Raw genomic sequence first — 20684 nt, 5'->3', positions numbered from 1 at the left:
AAAGCAGGATTTTCTGTACCCTGTTGTATTTCTCAATGAAAGGCAATCTGGGCTGTACCAACTTTCCAAAAATACCACATGTATTGGCGTGCTAAGATTCCTTAAACTGAAATTTGGATGAAAATCTTTTTCTTTATAAAACTGGTCTCGTAACTACCATGAGAATTTTGAAATTTAGTTGAAAAATACCATTTGGCTTCTAATTGTTTAAATGATGTGGGAAAAATTCATAAATTTGACACAAGACAATATTCTTTAAAACAAAACTTTGTTTTCATATTTTTCCCAAATAGTTACAAATATGTTAACTTTCATTTTCTGTAAAAGATTAAGCTGGTAATGTATTTATTTATCTTTTAATCTCTTGTAGTGTTTGCTCCCTATTTTTGAAACTCATATATACTTATTTTTTACATTTATTTAGTAATTGTTCATAAGATTACAATATTATACAATAATTTATACAATATTATAAACAAGGTTAACAGAGCAAGTATTCAATAAATATTAGCAAATATTTTTATATTGATTCTCAACCTAAGTTTTAGCAAAAGTGGTGCTGGTTCTTATAGGCAGGACAGAACATAAAAGGTATTATCATAGCCTGTGTCACCAATTAGGAAATATCACGTTTAGTAGCAATTTGGTAACAGTTACTGTTATCTGGGTTTCTTTAAATTAAAATCTTTTTTGGAACTGAAATCTTTTTTATAAATGCCATTTGGATCCATCTGGTCTGGACCTCTCTTTAAAAATGCCAGAAATGACATTTAAAAATGCCAGAAACAACAAAAATGAATAACTGAGAATTGAATTCATAGAATTAATGGAATATGGAATGAACTATATATAGTTTTCTAACAAGTTAAATGAGGTAAAAATATTTGTACAAATAACCTTGTTATATATCTATGAGCTTATTTTGACCCCTCATTTAGAAGAAGTCAAAGGTGTTGCATCTGTCTAGTTCTGGCTGTGTGTGCTCTTGTTTCTGGATTCTGCATTATTCTCTGATTTTTTTCAATACATTAATACCAGTTCTTGCTCTATACTGAGTAGCACTAAGTTGGATTTGAATAATGTATGCTAAATATTTTGAGAACTTAGAATTTTTAGTTTCAGTGTTGATAAGTTATCCAATGTAAAGTAATTCCGGTAGAGACTTCCTCAACTACTTGTCCATAGCTCTGAAAAGTTTCACTTCTGTGTGTAACTACACAGGATTATGAAGATCTTCTTTCATTTAAAAATTGCCAAGGGTAGCTTCACTCAAATTTTTTTGTGACTTGTCTTTTTTTATTTTTTAAATTTTTTATTTATTCATTTATTTTTGGCTGCTTTGGGTCTTCGTTACTGCCCGCGAGCTTTCTCTAGTTGTGGTGAGCGGGAGCTACTCTTCATTGCAGTGCGCGGACTTCTCATTGCAGTGGCTTCTCTTGTTGTGGAGCTTGGGCTCTAGGCATGCGGCCTTCAGTAGTTGTGGCTCACAGCCTCTAGAGCTCAGGCTCAGTAGTTGTGGTGCATGGGCTTAGTTGCTCCATGGCATGTGAGATCTTCCCAGACCAGGGATTGAACCCATGTCCCCTGCATTGGCAGGCAGATTCTTAAGTGCTGCACCACCAGGGAAATCCAGACTCGTCTTCTTAAGTACTCTGCTAATGTGATTTAGATTGAACAGAGCAATTTATATTCTAAGAATTCTCTTGAATGCTCTTTTTCTATGACTAAAAGATGTGGATTTTAAAACATAACTCCCAGGCAGCCACTCAAACCTCCTTAAGTCATCTCAAATTTTATCATCATAGCAGTCTTTCGGCCAGTCTGAACTCAGGCTTACCATTTGTTTATCTGTTTATTCAAGCATGTATTGTGTGTTTACTATGTGGCAGGCACTGTCCTAGGTGCCATGAAGAGAGAGGCAAAACCCTGCCCTCATATAGCTTATAATCTACAACCTTAGAGGAGAGAGACAGTCACCAAGGAAAAAAGTAAAATATCTGGAAAGAGAGATGGAAGCAAATGACAGGGAGAAAAACATAGTAGCGGGGGAGGAGAGGGAGGGGAAGGGGAGCAGCATGTTACTTGAGGTAGGATGGTCAGAGGAAGACCTGAAGGAATTGAACAAGGATGCCCTGCACTGTTTGGAGAGAGTATATCTTAGAAGAAGGCTTGACGGGGAGAAAGCCCCAAGGAGGGAGCATGCCTGGCGTGTTTGAAGCCAGTGTAGCTGGAGTAAAACGAGGGAGGGGAAGAGAAGTAGGAGGTCGGGGAGAGCCCAAGGCAGCACCAGAGAGCATGTAGGCTATTTTAAGAACTTTGGCTTTAATTCCGAGAGAAGAGAAGTGATTAGCAGAGAAGGGACATAAGCTGACTTAAGTTTGAATAGTCACCCTTAGACTGAAAGGGAGCAAGGGCAGAAGGAGGGAAACTTTTGAAATACTTTACCAAGACAAAGGAGTATTACACTTTACAAAGGAGTATTACACTTTTTGTCATATTTTCAGTGAGAGATGAGGTGTTCTATTCTAGGTAAGCAGGCAGGAGAGATGGTGAGAAGTGGTTGGATTCTGGATATATTTTGAAGATAGAGCTGATAGGTTTTGTTGATGGATTTCATGTAGTCTAAGAGCAAAAGAGAGGAGTCAGGGATGAAGGCTGGGGTCGCAAAGAGAATAATGAGGGTGGAAGATTCATTACCCGAGAGGAGAGAGAAGGTGTGAACTAATCGTCTAGGAGAGTGGGAGAGCGTGATTAAGTGTAACAGTGAATGATTGCTGAGTGGAAAAGGGAGGAGTCAGAGATGAAGGCTGGGGTCGCAAGACGAATGCAGGCTAACGTTTCATTAACTGAGATGGGAAAGACTGTGGTTTGAGCGGGTTTGAGGGAATAATCAGAAGGTCACTTGAGAACATGTTAAATTTGATTTGTCTAGTTGATATCCAAGATATTGAGCATGTAGTTGGATAGATGCGTCTGGCGTTCAGAGGAGAGAGTTTGGCCAGAGATCTATTATTTGGAGCATTCAGTGTTATAGATGTTATGTAAAACCAGGAAACTGGACAAGGTTGCCAAAACAGTGAGTGAAAAATTTATGAAAAATTGAAGAGGTCCAAGGACTGATCCTTGGGACCCTCCATCTCTTAGAGGTCAGGAAGATGAGGAGGAACCAGCAAGGGGAATGGGGAAGAGTTGCCCAGAGAAGTGGCAAGAAACCCTGGAGTACAGTGTCCCGGAAGCCAAGTGAAGGAGTTATTTTCAGGTGGAGGAAATGATCAACCCTATAAAATGCTGTTGATCAAATAAGCTGAGGAACAGAAAAAATGCTGTAGTGAAGTGGTGGTAGCTAATGACTTGTTAAAGGCATTTTCAGTTGCCTGGTGGGGTGAAAGCCTGGAGTTGATTCAGTCGGTAATGAGCAGACCAGATACTACTGCAAGGTCTCTTTCTGTAACGGGAAGGAGAGAACAGGGGACGTAGCTGGAAGAGGAGGTAGGATCAAGAGAGGCTTTTAAAAAGAATATGAGATAAATTATAGCATTTTTGTTTCATTAATGGAAAAAAGAAGCAGAAGAGGGAAAAATCAATGATGCATGAGAGAGAGGGTAGACTTGCTGGATGGTGTCCTAGGGTAGGTGAGAGGGGATGGGACCTGGTACGCAACTGGGGGAGTTGGCCTTTGCTAAGAACATGGATAGTTCAGGAAAAAGAAGGGTTTAGGGATAAGAGACCAAGAAGTAGTGTGGGTGTGGTGCTGGGAGCTGGATGTGGAATGGAAATTCTCTTTTAATTGCTTCTAGTTTTTAGTGAAATATGAATGTCATCAGCAGAGAGCTAAGATGGGAGAGGAGGTGTTGGAGATTGAGGAGACAGAAGATATGAAATAATCATCTAGGAGAGTGGGAGAGAGAGTGATTAAGGGTAACAGAGTATGATTGCCAGGCAGTGTTAAGGGCCCACTTAAGGATTATGACGAGCGAGTACGTATGTGTATCTCTGCAGCCACATTCAGACATGGGATCAGTTGCAGAGATTGTGGTTGAGCTAAGCATGTGTAGTACAGCCAGAGAAGGGCAAGCCAACTGCGGATGCATATAAGGGAATGACTAAAATGATTATATAGATTATGCATGGAATTTAGGCTGAATGAGGAAAGAAATGGACACAGTGAAAAGGTGAACAGACTCTAGGTGTCAGGGGCTGAAGGATTGTTTGATTGGGGTCAGTAGATTGGCAGGAGGGTAAATGGAAGTTAATGGCTCGGGTGCTTGAAGTTGAAATCCTGGAGGAAGATTGTATCATTGGAAATGACCGTGGAAAGAGTAGATGAGGTAGAGAGAAGAAAAATTATTGGTAGAAAAGTCAGGAACCTGAATGTGTAGAGTTCTGGGAAAACCACCTTCATATATGTTGGAAAAGGTGGCAATGAACTAGAAGCTAAAATCTTCAAGAGATGAGGATGGGATCTAAAACATACAGGCTGGTGGCTTCTGGAGGTTTATGTAAAAGGATGAGGAAAAAATAGTTTTGAAGAGCAAGGAGCATTAGCTTAGCTCCACTGAGTCCAGTGGTTAATTGGGGTGTAGGGGATAAATATTATCACTTGAGTAGACTTCAGGGAAGCAGTGGCTTCGGGTTTCATTTAGAACAGAAAGGTTAAAAGGAATGCTCAGAGAAAAGATTTAAGACACAGATGCTGCTAATAACCACATTCATGTCTTCTAGAGGCCATTGTGTAAGAGTTTCAGGACATGGGAAGTGATCAGAGACGTAGTTAGAAAAGGGGATAGCAAGGCGTACAGGGGTTGCATTTGGAGGGATGAGGATTCACGTGGTGACTGGCACAAAGAGGGATACAGGGTGTAATAAGTTTAGTCCATATGGTCCCAACCAGATGGTGATGGTGAGATTGTGAGAGTTGTCTGGAGAAAGATAAGAGGCAGCAGGGAGTCTAGCCAGGAGCCCATAGAGTTATGGAGTCTCACCTTGATTTCTGCTATGGAGGGTCAACAGAGGGAAGATCTTGATCCGAACACGTATTCAATACAGCTCTTCAGATATGCACTACAACCAAACACAGGTGGTGTGTGAGGTAAGAGGTAGATGCCATTTTTGCTTAGTCATTTTTCTGATTGGTTATTTTCTTTGTGCCATTAAAAATCAACCAGCCCCTTTGCAGTAACCGAGATTTTGTCCACTCATAGTCTAACAGTCTCTTTGTTTGCTGATCACTTATTCTAAACAGTCTTTTTCCTTTCTTCTATAGAAGTTTCCCAAGCCTCTCCCATCCCTCCCTACCCTCATAGATTTCTCCTTATCCTTTCATGTGTATGTGTATGTGTTTTGATGATTATAAGGGTGTAACCCCAAATCCTAGGATCTCTAGTCTTTTCAAGGCCTTCTCTCTTCTGGAATAAGGAGGAAGGAAAAAAAGGAAACCTTGTTTTCAGATGATACCTTCTTTAGATTCAGAAAAAGAGAAGAGAATTCAGCAGCTCCGTATGAAAAAGTGCTTGTCTGTTGAGATGGACATGATCAGGGGCCACCTGTCTCTTGATGAGCCTATATATGCACATGTGTATAACTTGATGTAGGCAACTGATTTTAGTCCTTTACTCAGTTTCTTTTCAGCCTCTTCCCGCAGAAATGAAAGGTCTTCAGGGTAAGATGAAAGAGTCTAAGATGCAGATGAACAAAAGCTCATAAGGGCACACCTTGGAAGAGGTCATCCCTGGCTCTCCCCACACCCTCATTCCCCTAGCTACCACCACCCAAAAAAAAAAAAAAAAAAAAGCTACCATCAATAAAAAGAAGAAAACTTCTTTGTGCAGGGTAGAGGGGGCAGAGAGGACAATCTGAAATTAAACCCTGCACCTGAGTGGGTATGCAGACTCACTGCGGGGGTGAGAGAAGCATGCCACTGCCCTTGGGAAAGAAGTTTATCGGAGAACCTGTGATGTGATATTTCCCTTAAGGAATGAGGGAAGACAACAATAGTGCCCATGGGAGGCAGAGGAGGGAAGTAGAATGAGAAAGAAGCAATTTACCAGGGAGGTGAGAATATATTTTCTCATCCAAAGCAACCACGAGAAGTTATATCAAGAGATCTGTTATTCAAGTTCCCTTGAAATTATTAATTTAGACCTCAAACTGGAGATGGTCTCTACAGCCCTTTTTTTTTTTTTTTTTTTTTTTTGTGGTACGCGGGCCTCTCATTGTTGTGGCCTCTCCCGTTGCGGAGCACAGGCTCCGGACGTGCAGGCTCAGCGGCCATGGCTCACGGACCCAGCCGCTCCGCGGCATGTGGGATCCCCCCGGACCGGGGCGCGAACCCATATCCCCTGCATCGGCAGGCGAACTCTCAATCACTGCGCCACCAGGGAATCCTACAGCCCTTTTTAATGACTCCTTTTAGTGAGATTTCTGTGTCTCTAAAGAAGACATTAGATTCTTATTAACCATTTGCGTTCACAGCTAACAATTTAGCAATACACAGAAAGGAAGGCAAGATCCACAAACTGGGAACTTGGAACATCAGCAACACAGGAAAAGTAAGGGGTTTAAAAAGAAAGGCCCATGAAGTATACCAATCTAAATACGGCTACTAGCTTATATGAACCAGCTCACAATGAATGATTGATAAACTAGTATTTAAGCTTCAGTGTTTAGTGAAAAGGGCACTTTGCTGGAAGGAATAAGACCCAGGATTGGTACACAATAGCTTTCCAATTAATATTTGATAAATGAATAATTGAATAAACACAGACATTGAGCCAATCACTTAAATTATTCTGAGTCAAATAATCCATTCGTGAAATGGGAAGTAATAATACCTATGATATCAAATAATAGTTTCTTTATTTCATGCCTACTACATGCTCATCACTGTGTTACATACTTTATGTATGTAATCTTCACAACATACTTCTCTACCTTAAAGGGAGACTACTTTGAGCTCAAATGATACGTGAGAAAACCCACTGTGTTGCACACACTCATTCAGGAGACCAAATTATGGCTGTGACAGTTGCAGTTGGAGAGAAGTTAATTAACAAAAAGTTGGGCTGGCCACAATGGATGATTTCACTCAAGCTAGAGTAGCTGGATGGACAAATTCCGGATAAGTTCTAACAAGTTTATTCCTTCCAACTTAATCAAAATTGTCATTATCCCTTTCAGACAACTTGTTATTCTGTGGGAAATAGTAAAGCTTCTAATACTTAGGAAGGTTCTAGTGTTCCTTCCTCAACCATCTATTCTGCTTTCCAAATGGAAATACCCAAGTTTCATCAGGTTATGTTTACAGACCATCTCTTGAGGTAGTATTTCTCCTACTTAGAGAAGGAGATTTTGGGGGGAGCCCTGAGAATACATCTGTATGCTTCAGTTTCAGAAATCCTGCATTAAGATTCATGTTCCTTTAAATAATCCCTTGGAATCAATCAAGAACACAAGAACAAGAAATTACTAGATGATATTTAATTAAATGTGATTTACCCAGATGATCTAGCATATATGTCTATTAATTTTTTTAAGATTGGCACTTAAATGAAAATATCAGATTAAAAAAATTCTCAGAGAATTCTGAGATCCTCAAGAGCACATCCAAGGATTCCAGGCTGAGAAAAGCCACTTTATCTTTTTTTTTTTTTTTGCGGTACGCGGGCCTCTCACTGCTGTGGCCTCTCCCGTTACGAAGCACAGGCTCCGGACGCGCAGGCTCAGCAGCCATGGCTCACGGGCTTAGCCGCTCCGCGGCATGTGGGATCTTCCCGGACCGGGGCACGAACCCATGTCCCCTGCATCGGCAGGCGGACTCTCAACCACTGCGCCACCAGAGAAGCCCGAAAAGCCACTTTAGATTAAATCCTTGTCTCACGGTCTAATTTGCTCTTATACACATTAATATTAACCAGCTTCAGCCTCAGAGAGTGCACTTTTCCTGATTGTGTTTCCAAAGGCTAGAGGTGGACGTAGTTGTACCTGACTTGTCTGTGCACTGACCACATTTCGTGATAGAATGCACAGTGACTGGATGAATTAAACAAAAGCCTGTTTACCTCTGCATGGTACACACTATTCATTAGCTCATTCATTGCAAGAATATTACTGCAGTATCCTTCGCCTTGTGCTAGGTACTATATTAGGCGTAGAGGTTACAAAGGTGAATAGATTTGACTTTTGTTCATAAGAAGCCTTGTTGGGAAGATAAACAGGACACAAAATTCAATCAATTGTGAAAAGAACCAAATTTTGTGATTGTTCAGAGGATAAAGTGACTAAGCTGTCTTGTGTATTGCAGACAAACCTGAAATTGATAATGAATGCAATTTGCAGGAATCATTTTATTGGGTTGGCCAAAAAGTTTTTTCCATAACATCGTCTGGGAAAACCTGAATGAGCATTTTGGCCAGCCCAATATTATGATGGAATGCAGAGTGATGGTGTGGTACTTGGAAGACTCCCATAAGCTAAGTTTTCTTGTTTGATGGCTTCCTCGTCACTCTTCCCATATTCTTTTAGAGCCCAGCAAGCCAATTTTGGCTTATTTTTAATTAAAATTGTAAAAAAGGGGGATATTATTATTAATTATCTAATAACATTACTAGATTTTTTTATGGGTACCTGCAAATGTAAACTTGGTTCCTCGCACAATGCTTGGCATATAATACATGTACAAAAAAGTTTAGGTGAATAATTGATATTCAGTTATTTATTAATTATTGAATTTAAGCTTTCTCTAGTTTACATTAATTTGAAACTCTGTGCCATGTTTTTATCTGAGTTTAATATGGTGGACAACATTCTTGTGTCTCACTAGAAGTAGGCGGACACAGCACATACTAGAATGAGCGGTGCGGAACCTTTTTTAGGTTGCATGCTCCTGTCTTGCTTCCTTCCCTTTGAGGTCCTGCCGCTCTTTCACTCTCTCACTTCAATCTCACCCTTGGCCCTTGGAGGCACATCCACTTCAGGCTGCCCCACTAGAGGAGTTTTCTCGTTTCATTTAAAAAAAAGTTACTGGTTAATTCTGATATACATTCCTTCCCCTGCTTGCCAATCTTGATAAATTCTATGTCAGAAGAAGATCCATGTTTTTAATGCCCTCTTTTAAGATGAATTGATTGAAATATTAAATGAGTCAGTGATAAATATACAAAGATGAGACTTCGTCTAGTAGATAATTTCTATTATTTTTTCATTTTTTTATTTTTTTGCGGTACGCGGCCTCTCACTGTTGTGGCCTCTCCCGCTGCGGAGCATAGGCTCCCGACGCGCAGGCCCAGCGGCCATGGCTCACAGGCCCAGCTGCTCCGCGGCACGCGGGATCCTCCCGGACCGGAACACGAACCCACGTCGCCTGCATTGGCAGGCGGACTCTCAACCACTGCGCCACCAGGGAAGCCCGATATTTTCTTTAAATCTTCTGGAAATTATACTCTCATTACTTGTCATTTAAGAACCAAAGAATTTTACTACTGTAAGTAACTTATGGGATCAACCAAACATAACCCCTTTCCTCCATTTTTAAGTTAAATTAAAACTAACTAAGCTTGGCATGGACATGATACTATAACTGTCTAGAATTCATTATAGAATTCCTTTCTAATTTTGACACTCTTAGAGATTGTAAGTCTAGAGGCCTAAAGGAAATAATTTTTCTCCTTAACTACTGACTTATTATCAGAGGCTAAGATATTTTTATTCTAAAAAATATCAACTAAGAGTTAATGAGAAATTGAGGTCTAAAGAAAGCGAAATAGAATTATAATGCAGAGCCCATAGGTTTTTTTTTTTGTTTTAGTGGTAGAGGTTAAGAGTATAGTTTCTGAGCTAGAATCACCAGGTAGTTCATAACTCATAATGTTCAATTCAGGGTTAAATGAGTTAATGCAATTAAAAGCTTAGATCTAAGCCTGACACATGAGAATAAACTGTAATAAGTTTTAGGTTTTATTTAAATAATTTGCTGCTGACTTTTAATGTCTAAATCTCTTTAAACCATGACTATTATAATAAGTAGCTCAAACAATTTTCTGTCTTTGAGCTTCATGTTAAGTCAGATGTCTTGCTTTAACACATGTTAAGTCAAATACTAAAAAGTAATTTATATATCATTTCTCATAAAATTAACCAGAGAAATGAGACCACATGAAAATGACATTTAACTTAGGAGAGTTAAAACTCAGTAGTAAAATAACAGCTCTTTGAATTTTTGACAGGATGACTACTAAGAGACCAGGTTCCCATCTGCTTTTTAGGTTTCATTAGAATTCAAAATACATTTAAAAATAATCATTTCTGTCTAACTTAATAATTTTCCCAGCCCAGGTAAGCATTATATGTTAGACCCAAAATACTCAATTCAAGAGTGATTTGTACATGCTCCTCTGTGGGCTTTAACCATGGAGGAAGAGGCCACAAGCCAAGGAATGCAGGTGGCCTCTAGAAGCTGGAAAAGGCAAAAAGAACTGTTCTACCCTAGAACCTCTGGAAGGAATGCAGTCCTGCTGACACCATGACTTTAGCCCAGTGAAACTCAACGTGGACTTCTGACTTCAGAGTGCCATCTGCTTGTGGCCCCTTCCATGAAAGAAAAAACACTCAATTCAGCTCATCATCTTTATCCAGATCTCTGTGATAGAAAACAGAAAGAGTTAGGAATATGTGTGAATTTATTACTTTCTGCATCTAACCAGGAAATCATAATATCTTACATTTGTAAGAGTCCAAATAACATAAACATACATTACTTTATTTATATATTTTTTTACATCTTTATTGGAGTATAATTGCTTTACAATGACATACATTACTTTATATTCTTGGTTTTTTGCATTTTTGCCATTTTATTTTATTCATATTTTTATTTATTTATTTTTAACATCTTTATTGGAGTATAATTGCTTTACAAAGGTGTGTTAGTTTCTGCTATACATATGAATAGTGTGAATCAGCTATACATATACATACACCCCCATATCTCATCCCTCTTGCGTCTCCCTCCCACCCTCCCTAACCCACCCCTCTAGGTGGACACAAAGCACCAAGCTGATCCCCCTGTGCTATGCGGCTGCTTCCCACTAGCTATCTATTTTACATTTGGTAGTGTATATATGTCCATGCCACTCTCTCACTTCATCCCAGCTTACCCTTCTCCCTTCCTGTGTCCGCAGGTCCATTCTCTACGTCTGAGTATTTATTCCTGTCCTGTCCCTAGCTTCATCAGAACCATTGGTTTTTTTTTTTATATATATATTCCATATATAAGTGTTAGCATATGGTGTTTGTTTTTCTCTTTCTGACGTGCTTCACTCTGTATGATAGTCTCTAGGTCCATCCACCTCACTACAAATAACTCAATTTCATTCCATTTTATGGCTGGGTAATATTCCACTGCATATATGTGCCACATCTTCTTTATCCATTCATCTGTCGATGGACACTTAGGTTGGTTCCATGTCCTGGCTATTGTAAATAGAGCTGCAATGAACATTGTGGTACATGACTCTTTTTGAATTATGGTTTTCTCAGGGTATATGCCCAGTAGTGGGATTGCTGGGTCGTATGGTAGTTCTGTTTTTAGTTTTCTCAGGAACCTCCATACTGTTCTCCATAGTGGTTGCACCAATTTACGTTCCCACCAACGGTGCAGCAGGCTTCCCTTTACTCCACACTCTCTCCAGCATTTATTGTTTGTAGATTTTTTGATGATGGCCATTCTGACCAGTGTGAGGTGATACCTCATTGTAGTTTTGATTTTCATTTCTCTAATGATTAGTGATGTTGAGCATCGTTTCATGTGTTTGTTGGCAATCTGTATATCTTCTTTGGAGAAATGTCTATTTAGGTCTTCTGCCCATTTTTGGATTGGGTTGTTTGTTTTTTTTGATATTGAGCTGCATGGACTGCTGTATATTTTGGAGATTAATCCTTTGTCAGTTGCTTCGTTTGCAAATATTTTCTCCCATTCTGAGGGTTGTCTTTTCATCTTGTTTATGGTTTCCTTTGCTGTGCCAAAAAGCTTTTAAGTTTCATTAGGTCCCTTTTATTTATTTTTGTTTTTATTTCCATTTCTCTAGGAGGTAGGTCAAAAAGGATCTCACTGTGATTTATTTCGTAGTGTTCTGCCTATGTTTTCCTCTAAGACTTTTATAGTGTCTGGCCTTACATTTAGGTCTTTAATCCATTTTGAGTTTATTTTTGTGTATGGTGTTAGGGAGTGTTCTAATTTCATTCTTTTAAATGTAGCTGTCCTGTTTTCCCAGCACCACTTATTGAAGAGGCTGTCTTTTCTCCATTGTATATTCTTGCCTCCTTTATCAAATATAAGATGACCATACGTGCGTGGGTTTATCTCTGGGCTTTCTATCCTGTTCCACTGATCTATATTTCTGTTTTTGTGCCAGTACCACACTGTCTTGATTACTGTAGCTTTATAGTGTAGTCTGAAGTCTGGAAGCCTGATTCCTCCAGCTTTGTTTTTCTTTCTCAAGGTTGCTTTGGCTATTCGGGGTCTTTTGTGTTTCCATACATATTGTGAAATGTTTTGTCCTAGTTCCATGAAAAATGGCATTGGTAGTTTGATAGGGATGGCACCGAATCTGTAGATTGCTTTGGGTAGTACAGTCATTTTCACAAAGTTGATTCTTCCAATCCAAGAAAATGGTATATCTCTCCATCCGTTTGCATCATCTTTAATTTCTTTCATCAGTGTCTTATAGTTTTCTGCATACAGGTCTTTTGTGCACTTAGGTAGGTTTATTCCTAGGTATTTTATTCTTTTTGTTGCAATGGTAAATGGGAGTGTTTCCTTAATTTCTCTTTCAGATTTTTCATCATTAGTGTATAGGAATGCAAGAGATTTCTGTGAATTAATTTTGTATCCTGCTACTTTACCAAATTCATTGATTAGCTCTAGTAGTTTTCTGGTAGCATTTTTAGGATTCTCTCTATATAGTATCGTGTCATCTGCAAATAGAGACAATTTTATTTCTTCTTTTCCGATTTGGATTCCCTTGATTTCTTTTTCTTCTTCTCTCATTGCTGTGGCTAAAACTTCCAAAACTATATTGAATAATAGTGGTTAGAATAGGCAACCTTTTCTTGTTCCTGATCTTAGTGGAAATGGTTTCAGTTTTTCACCATTGAGAATGATGTTGGCTGTGGGTTTGTCATATATGGCCTTTATTATGTTGAGGTAAGTTCCCTCTATGCCTACTTTCTGGAGGGTTTTTATCATAAATGGGTGTTGAATTTTGTCAAAAGCTTTTTCTGCATCTATTGAGATGATCATGTGGTTTTCTTCCTTCAATTTGTTAATATGGTTTATCACATTGATTGGTTTGCATATATTGAAGAATCCTTGCATTTCTGGGGTAAACCCCACTTGATCATGGTGTATGATCCTTTTAATGTGCTCTTGGATTCTGTTTGCTAGTATTTTGTTGAGGATTTTGCATCTCTGTTCATCAGTCATATTGGCCTATTGTTTTCTTTTTTTTTTTTTTTGTGGTACGTGGGCCTCTCACTGTTGTGGCCTCTCCCATTTGGAGCACAGGCTCTGGACGTGCAGGCTTAGTGGCCATGGCTCATGGGCCCAGCCACTCCACGACCTGTGGGATCTTCCCAGACCGGGGCATGAACCCGTGTCCCCTGCATCGGCAAGCGGACTCTCAACCACTGCGCCACCAGGGAAGCCCTATTGTTTTCTTTTTTTGTTGCATCTTTTGATATCAGGGTGATGGTGGCCTCATAGAATGAGTTTGGGAGTGTTCCTCCCTCTGCTATATTTTGGAAGAGTTTGAGAAGGATAGTTGGTAGCTCTTCTCTAAATGTTTGATTGAATTTGCCTGTGAAGCCATCTGGTCCTGGGCTTTTGTTTGTTGGAAGATTTTTAATCACAGTTTCAAATTCAGTGCTTGTGATTGGTCTGTTCATATTTTCTGTTTTTTCCTGGTTCAGTCTCAGAAGGTTGTGCTTTTCTAAAAATTTGTCCATTTCTTCCAGGTTGTCCATTTTATTGGCATAGAGTTGCTTGTAGTAATCTCTCATGATCCTTTGTATTTCTGCAGTGTCAGTTGTTACTTCTCCTTTTTCATTTCTAAATCTACTGATTTGAGTCTTCATTTTTTTCTTGATGAGTCTGCCTAATGGTTTTTCAATTTTGTTTATCTTCTCAAAGAACCAACTTTTAGTTTTATTGATCTTTGCTACCATTTCCTTCATTTCTTTTTCATTTATTTCTGATCTGATCTTTATGATTTCTTTCCTTCTGCTAACTTTGGGGTTTTTGTTCTTCTTTCTCTGTTTGCTTCAGGTGTAAGCTTAAGTTGTTTATTTAAGATGTTTCTTGTTTCTTGAGGTAGGATTGTATTGCTATATACGTCCCTGTTAGAACTGCTTTTGCTGTGTCCCATAGGTTTTGGGTCGTCATGTTTTCATTGTCATTTGCTTCTGGGTATTTTTTGATTCCCTTTTTGATTTCTTCAGTGATCTCATTGTTATTTAATAGTGTATTGTTTAGCCTCCATGTGTTTGTAATTTTTACAGATTTTTTCCTGTAATTGATGTCTAGTCTCATAGCGTTGTGGTCAGAAAAGATACTTGATATGATTTCAATTTTCTTAAATTTACCAATGCTTGATTTGTGACCCAAGATATGATTTATCCTGGAGAATGTTCCATGAGCACTTGAGAAGAAAGTGTATTCCGTTGTTTTTGGCAGAATGTCCTATAAATATCAATTAAGTCCATCTTATTTAATGTATCATTTAAAGCTTATGTTTCCTTATTTATTTTCATTTTGGATGATCTGTGAAAGTGAGGTGCTAAAGTCCCCTACTATGATTGTGTTACTGTCAATTTCTCCTTTTATGGCTGTTGGCATTTGCCTTATGTATTGAGGTGCTCCTATGTTGGGTGCATAAATATTTACAATTGTTATATCTTCTTCTTGGATCGATCCCTTGATCATTATGTAGTGTCCTTCTTTGTCTCTTGTAATAGACTTTATTTTAAAGTCTATTTTGTCTGACATGAGAATTGCTACTCCAGCTTTCTTTTGATTTCCATTTATATGGAATATCTTTTTCCATCCCCTCCCTTTCAGTCTGTACGTGTCCCTACGTCTGAAGTGAGTCTGTTGTAGACAGCGTATGTAAGGGTTTTAGTATCCATTCGGCCAGTCTATATCTTTTGGTTGGAGCATTTAATCCATTTACATATAAGGTAGTTATTGATATGTATGTTCCTATTACCATTTTCTTAACTGTTTTGGGTTTTTTATTGCAAGTCTTTTTCTTTCTCTTATATTTCCTGCCTAGACAAGTTCCTTTAGCATTTGTTGTAGAGCTGGTTTGGTGGTGCTGATTTCTCTTAGCTTTTGCTTGTCTGTATAAGGTTTTAATTTCTCCATCAAATCTGAATGAGATCCTTGCTGGGTAGAGTAATCTTGGTTGTAGGTTTTTCCCTTTCATCACTTTAAATATGTCCTGCCACTCCCTTCTGTCTTGCAGAGTTTCTGGTGAAAGATCAGTTGTTAACCTTATGGGGATTCCCTTGTATGTTGTTACTTTTCCTTTGCTGCTTTTAATATTTTTTCTTTGTATTTAGTATTTGGTAGTTTGATTAATATGTGTCTTGGCAAGTTTCTCCTTTGTTTTATCCTTTATGGGAATCTCTGCACTTCCTGGACTTGATTGACTATTTCCTTACCCATATTAGGGAAGTTTTCAACTATCATCTTTTCAAATATTTACTCAGTCCCTTTTTTTTTCTCTTTTTCTTCTGGGACCCGTATAATTCGAATGTTGGTGCATTTAATGTTGTCCCAGAGGTCTCTGAGATTGTCCTCAATTCTTTTCTCTTTAGTCTGCTCTGTGGTAGTTATTGCCACTGTTTTATCTTCCAGGTCATTTATCCATTCTTCTGCCTCAATTATTCTGCTATTGATTCCTTCTAGAGAATTTTTAATTTCATTTATTCTGTTGTTCATCATTGTTTGTTTGCTTTTTAGTTCTTCTAGGTCCTTGTTAAATGTTTCTTGTATTTTCTCCATTCTATTTCCAAGATTTTGGATCATCTTTACTATCATTACTTTGAATTCTTTTTCAGGTAGACTGCCTATTTCCTCTTCATTTGTTTGGTCTGGTGAGTTTTTACCTTGCTCCTTCATCTGCTGTGTATTTCTGTCTTCTCATTTTGCTTAGCTTAATTTGTTTGGGGGTCTCCTTTTCGCAGGCTGCAGGTTCGTACTTCCCGTTACTTTTGGTGTCTGCTCCCAATGGGTAAGATTGGTTCAGTGGGTTGTGTAGGCTTCCTGGTGGAGGGGACTGGTGCCTGTGTTCTGGTGGATGAGACTGGATCTTATCTTGCTGGTTGGCAGGACCACGTCAAGTGGTGTGTTTTGGGGTGTTTGTGAAGTTATTATGATTCTAGGCAACCTCTCTGCTAATGGGTGAGTTTGTGTTCATGTCTTGCTAGTTGTTCAGCTTAGGGTATCCAGCACTGTAGCTTGCTGGTCATTGAGTGGAGCTGGGTCTTAGCATTGAGATGGAGGTCTCCGGGAGAGCTTTCGCCATTTGATATTACATTGGGCTGGGAGGTCTCTGGTGGACCAATGTCCTGAACTCGGCTTTCCTGCCTCAGAGGCTCAGGCCTGACACCTGGCCAGTGCACCAAAAGGGAGAAAAAGAAAGGGAGGGAGGGAGGGAGGGAGGGAAAGAAAGAAAGAAAAGAGAAAGAAAATATTAAAATGGAAAAAAATTATTAAAAATAAAAAGTAATAAAAAAAAAGAGAGAGAAAGAAAGAAGAGAGCAACCAAACCAGAAAACAAATCCACCAATGATAACAAGCTCTAAAAACTATACTAAAAACAAACAAAGCAAAACACGGACAGTCAGGACCCTAGGACAAATGGCAAAAGCAAAGCTATGCAGACAAAATCACCCAAAGAAGCATGCACATGCACACTCAGAAAGAGAGAAAAAAGGAAAAAAAAAAAAAAAAATATATATATATATATAAAATTAAAAAAGGAAGAGAGCAACCAAATCAATAAATCTACCAGTCATAACAAGCTCTAAATACTAAACTAAGATAAACATAAAACGAGAAACAAACTAGATGCAGAAAGCAAACCTGAAGTCTAAAGTTGCTCCCAACGTCCACTGCCTCAATTTTGGGATGATTCATTGTCTATTCAGGTATTCCACAGTTGCAGGGTACATCAAGTTGATTGTGGAGATTTAATCTGCTGCTCCTGAGGCTGCTGGGAGAGATTTCCCTTTCTCTCTTTGTTTGCACAGCTCCTGGGGTTCAGGTTTGGATTTGGCCTCCCCTCTGCATGTAGGTCGCCTGAGGGCATCTGTTCCCGCCCAGACAGGACGGGGTTAAATGAGTGGCTGATTCAGGGGCTCTGGCTCACTCAGTCCGTGGGGAGGGAGGGGTACAGATGCGGGGTGAGCCTGCGGTGGCAAAGGCCTGCGTGACGTTGCAGCAGCCTGAGGCACGCCGTGTGTTCTCCCGGGGAAGTTGTCCCTGGATCACGGGACCCTGGCAGTGGCGGGCCGCACTGGCTCCTGGGAGGGGAGGTGTGGATAGTGACCTGTGCTTGCACAGAGGCTTCTTGGTGGCTGCAGCAGCAGCCTTAGCATCTCATGCTTGCCGGTCTCTTGTGTTCGCGCCGATAGCTGCGGCTCGCGCCCGTCTCTAGAGCTCATTTAGGCGGTGCTCTGAATCCCCTCTCCTCGCGCACCCTGAAACAATGGTCTCTTGCCTCTTCAGCAGGTCCAGACTTTTTCCCGGACTCCCTCCCGGCTAGCTGTGGCGCAGTAGCCCCCTTCCAGCTGGTTCATGCAGCCAACCCCAGTCCTTTCCCTGGGATTCCACCGAAGCCCGAGCCTCAGCTCCCAGCCCCTGCCCACCCTGGTGGGTGAGCAGACAAGCCTCTCGGGCTGGGGAGTGCTGGTCGGTACTGATCCTCTGTCCATGAATCTCTCCGCTTTGCCCTCTGCACCCTACTGCTACGCTCTCCTTCATGTCCGAAGTTCCCCACCTCCGCCACCCACAGTCTCCGCCCGCGAAGGGCCTTCCTAGTGTGTGGAAACCTTTCCTCCTTCACAGCTCCCTCCCAGAGGTGCAGGTCCCATCCCTATTGTTTAATGTCTATTTTTCCTTTTTTCTTTTGCCCTACCCCAGTATGTGGGGAGTTTCTTGCCTTTTGGGAAGTCTGAGGTCTTCTGCCAGCGTTCAGTAGGTGTTGTGTAGGAGTTGTTCCACATGTAGATGTATTTCTGATGTATTTGTGGGGAGGAAAGTGATCTCCACATCTTACTCCTCCAGCATCTTGAAGGCGCCCCTCTATATTCTCTTTTAAATGACTATCTGTAGAAGGCAGAATGGAAACTTCCCCTTTTACTAGTGAAGAAACTAAATTATATTGCTAGTAATGGAGAGACAGAATAGGAACTCTAACATGTGTGTTCTCCACTATTCCACACTCCCTCTTGGAACTCCAGATGTGGATGTGGTTTAACCATGATTCTGCTAGTATTTTCAAAAGGAAGAATCCTTGTTTGTCCCAACGTTATTCATCTTATTTGCATCACAGCACTCATCTAAAATGAAAATTATTGATATCATAAAATTCAAATAAGCATATCATAAAAACCATTCCTCTCTTAGAGTGCCCTTTGTAAGCATTAGCTTTTTTACTTATTTGGTCTGAAACAACATCTTGTTTCCCCAAGATGCCCTCATGTCTTGGGTCTTGCCTAAACTTCCTTAGTTTTTTTTTTGTAATCTAGAGAAGCATGTGTGCTCATGCACACACACACACAGGAGCACACCACATGCACACGCACATGCAGACGTGTGTACACATGTATGTGTATGTAAAGTTACACCAGAAAAACCCTCCGAAACAAAATCTACACTTGCCACCCACAGTGCACTCTATTTTTCTTTGCTCTACTTCATGTTTTGAAATACACTGATTGGCAATCCATTAAACAGATTTTATGACGTACTTGTGCATGATGACCTACACTTTGAAACACTGGTGTGGAGCTTAATTATTTTAGCTTTTTTGAAAGCATGAGTTTGGAAATCAGATCTAAGTTTGAACTTTTGCTCTTCCTCTTCTTGGTAAGGATCTTTGAGGCAAATCACTTGGCTTCTGAGAATTTTAGTATCTTCATCTATAAAATATAATAATATATGTAAAATATAAAATGTAATAATGATATCCATGTCATTAAGCTTCTCTTTCATTCGTTAAGTATTTATTTCTCAGCTCTCATAATCTTTCATCCTTCTTGGTAAGATTTTGAAGAATTTTCATAACTCTTTCTTCTCCCAGGCTAACTCATCATCATATTTAATGTCATTCTCCGTATTTGGGGGATTGTATGATTGAAACATTTGATGGGGTTAGACAGGGGAAAAGACCAGTGTCAAAAAGGGAGGTACCAGCCAGGAGTGCTAGATGGGCTTCCACTATGGTTGAAATGGAGATCCAGAAATAGACTATATAAAGTCGTATCTTTGAAGCAGTCTTATTCTAAGCTTTTTCCCTATGAAATGACCAATGAGCCACCAAATTTCAAGCCTCATTGTAAATATTTTTTAATTGATGAAGACTTAGCAAATCCTCATTAAATATTCATCATTTTGGAATTAAAAAGAAAGCCTCTAGGATTTGAGAATAACTCACTAGTAAAACAAGTTTCCTCTTGGGTCATCCATAGTTTGATTTATATATTAAATCAGAAATCTTTGGACAAAGACACAGTAAGATCAGTTCAACTGACAAAAGATGACACGTGCTTTGCTTTTCCCCATCTTCATGAAAACTAAATACATTCTTAGTTCCATCATAGTGAGTACTCTTAGTTTAGAGCAGCCACCATGAAAGAGGTGGGAAAGGTGCAGATACATTATGGATGAGTATACTGAGTGGGAATTGGATTGGGAATATGTAAACAGGTCATTTTCATTTTGAGTTTGATTTTTTCCTCCCATTATATAGATGATTCCTTTCACCAGTGTCATTTATGGTAATGGCAGAGTGAAACTGTAAACTGCATTTCATAATTATTTGTATCTCTGTATGTGGGCATGTAGTTCCTCTTGAAAAGAGCTCCTCATTTAGGGTGTCTCTGACACAGGAGCCCCGTTATGAGTGGGGGTGGGGTGGAGGTTAGGGAACAAATTTCACTTTCTCTTCTCTATTATTTTCCCGTTGATATATCCATTTGCCCTCCATCTTTTTCCTTTAGTATTTTCAAGAACTCATATTTACAATTGCCTCCTTTCAAATATTTAAATTTTAATGTTATTAAGGAAGTTATATATTAAGTTAGTTGTACTTTTCTGACAGACTGGAGGACCCTTAATTCAACATGTAAGATTTGCAAAGTAGAATAGCGAAAGATTTGAAAAAATCATGGATGAGTATATGCTAGCACAGAGGTGATTTTCAGTTGTTTAATAATAAATATTTGGGGGGCTCTCTGGGGACAGAAACTATGTCACTGGTCCTCCCTTAGAACCTAGCACCTAGAGCTAAGTACTTGGTGGGTAACTAGCAAATGCTTGTTGATTAACTGATAAGTTTATATTAATTACAGATTTGTCCTAAGATCCAAAACAATTTAATGCATTTTGATGCAAGCATTTAAGT

General features: G+C 39.5%; 1 protein-coding gene across 1 annotated transcript in view; it reads left to right on the top strand.

Moving 5' to 3' along the window:
* ANK2 (ankyrin 2) overlaps nucleotides 1-20684 on the top strand; it is a 243411-nt gene that overhangs the window by 38984 nt on the left and 183743 nt on the right. The window lies entirely within an intron of this gene.

Source organism: Delphinapterus leucas, chromosome 5 (assembly GCF_059928025.1).
Source record: "Delphinapterus leucas isolate spDelLeu-1000000601 "Yukka" chromosome 5, BTC_Dleu_Yukka2, whole genome shotgun sequence".
Lineage (NCBI taxonomy): Eukaryota > Metazoa > Chordata > Mammalia > Artiodactyla > Monodontidae > Delphinapterus > Delphinapterus leucas.
Note: the sequence above shows the minus strand (reverse complement) of the source record. Positions and strands in the feature narration are given on the sequence as shown.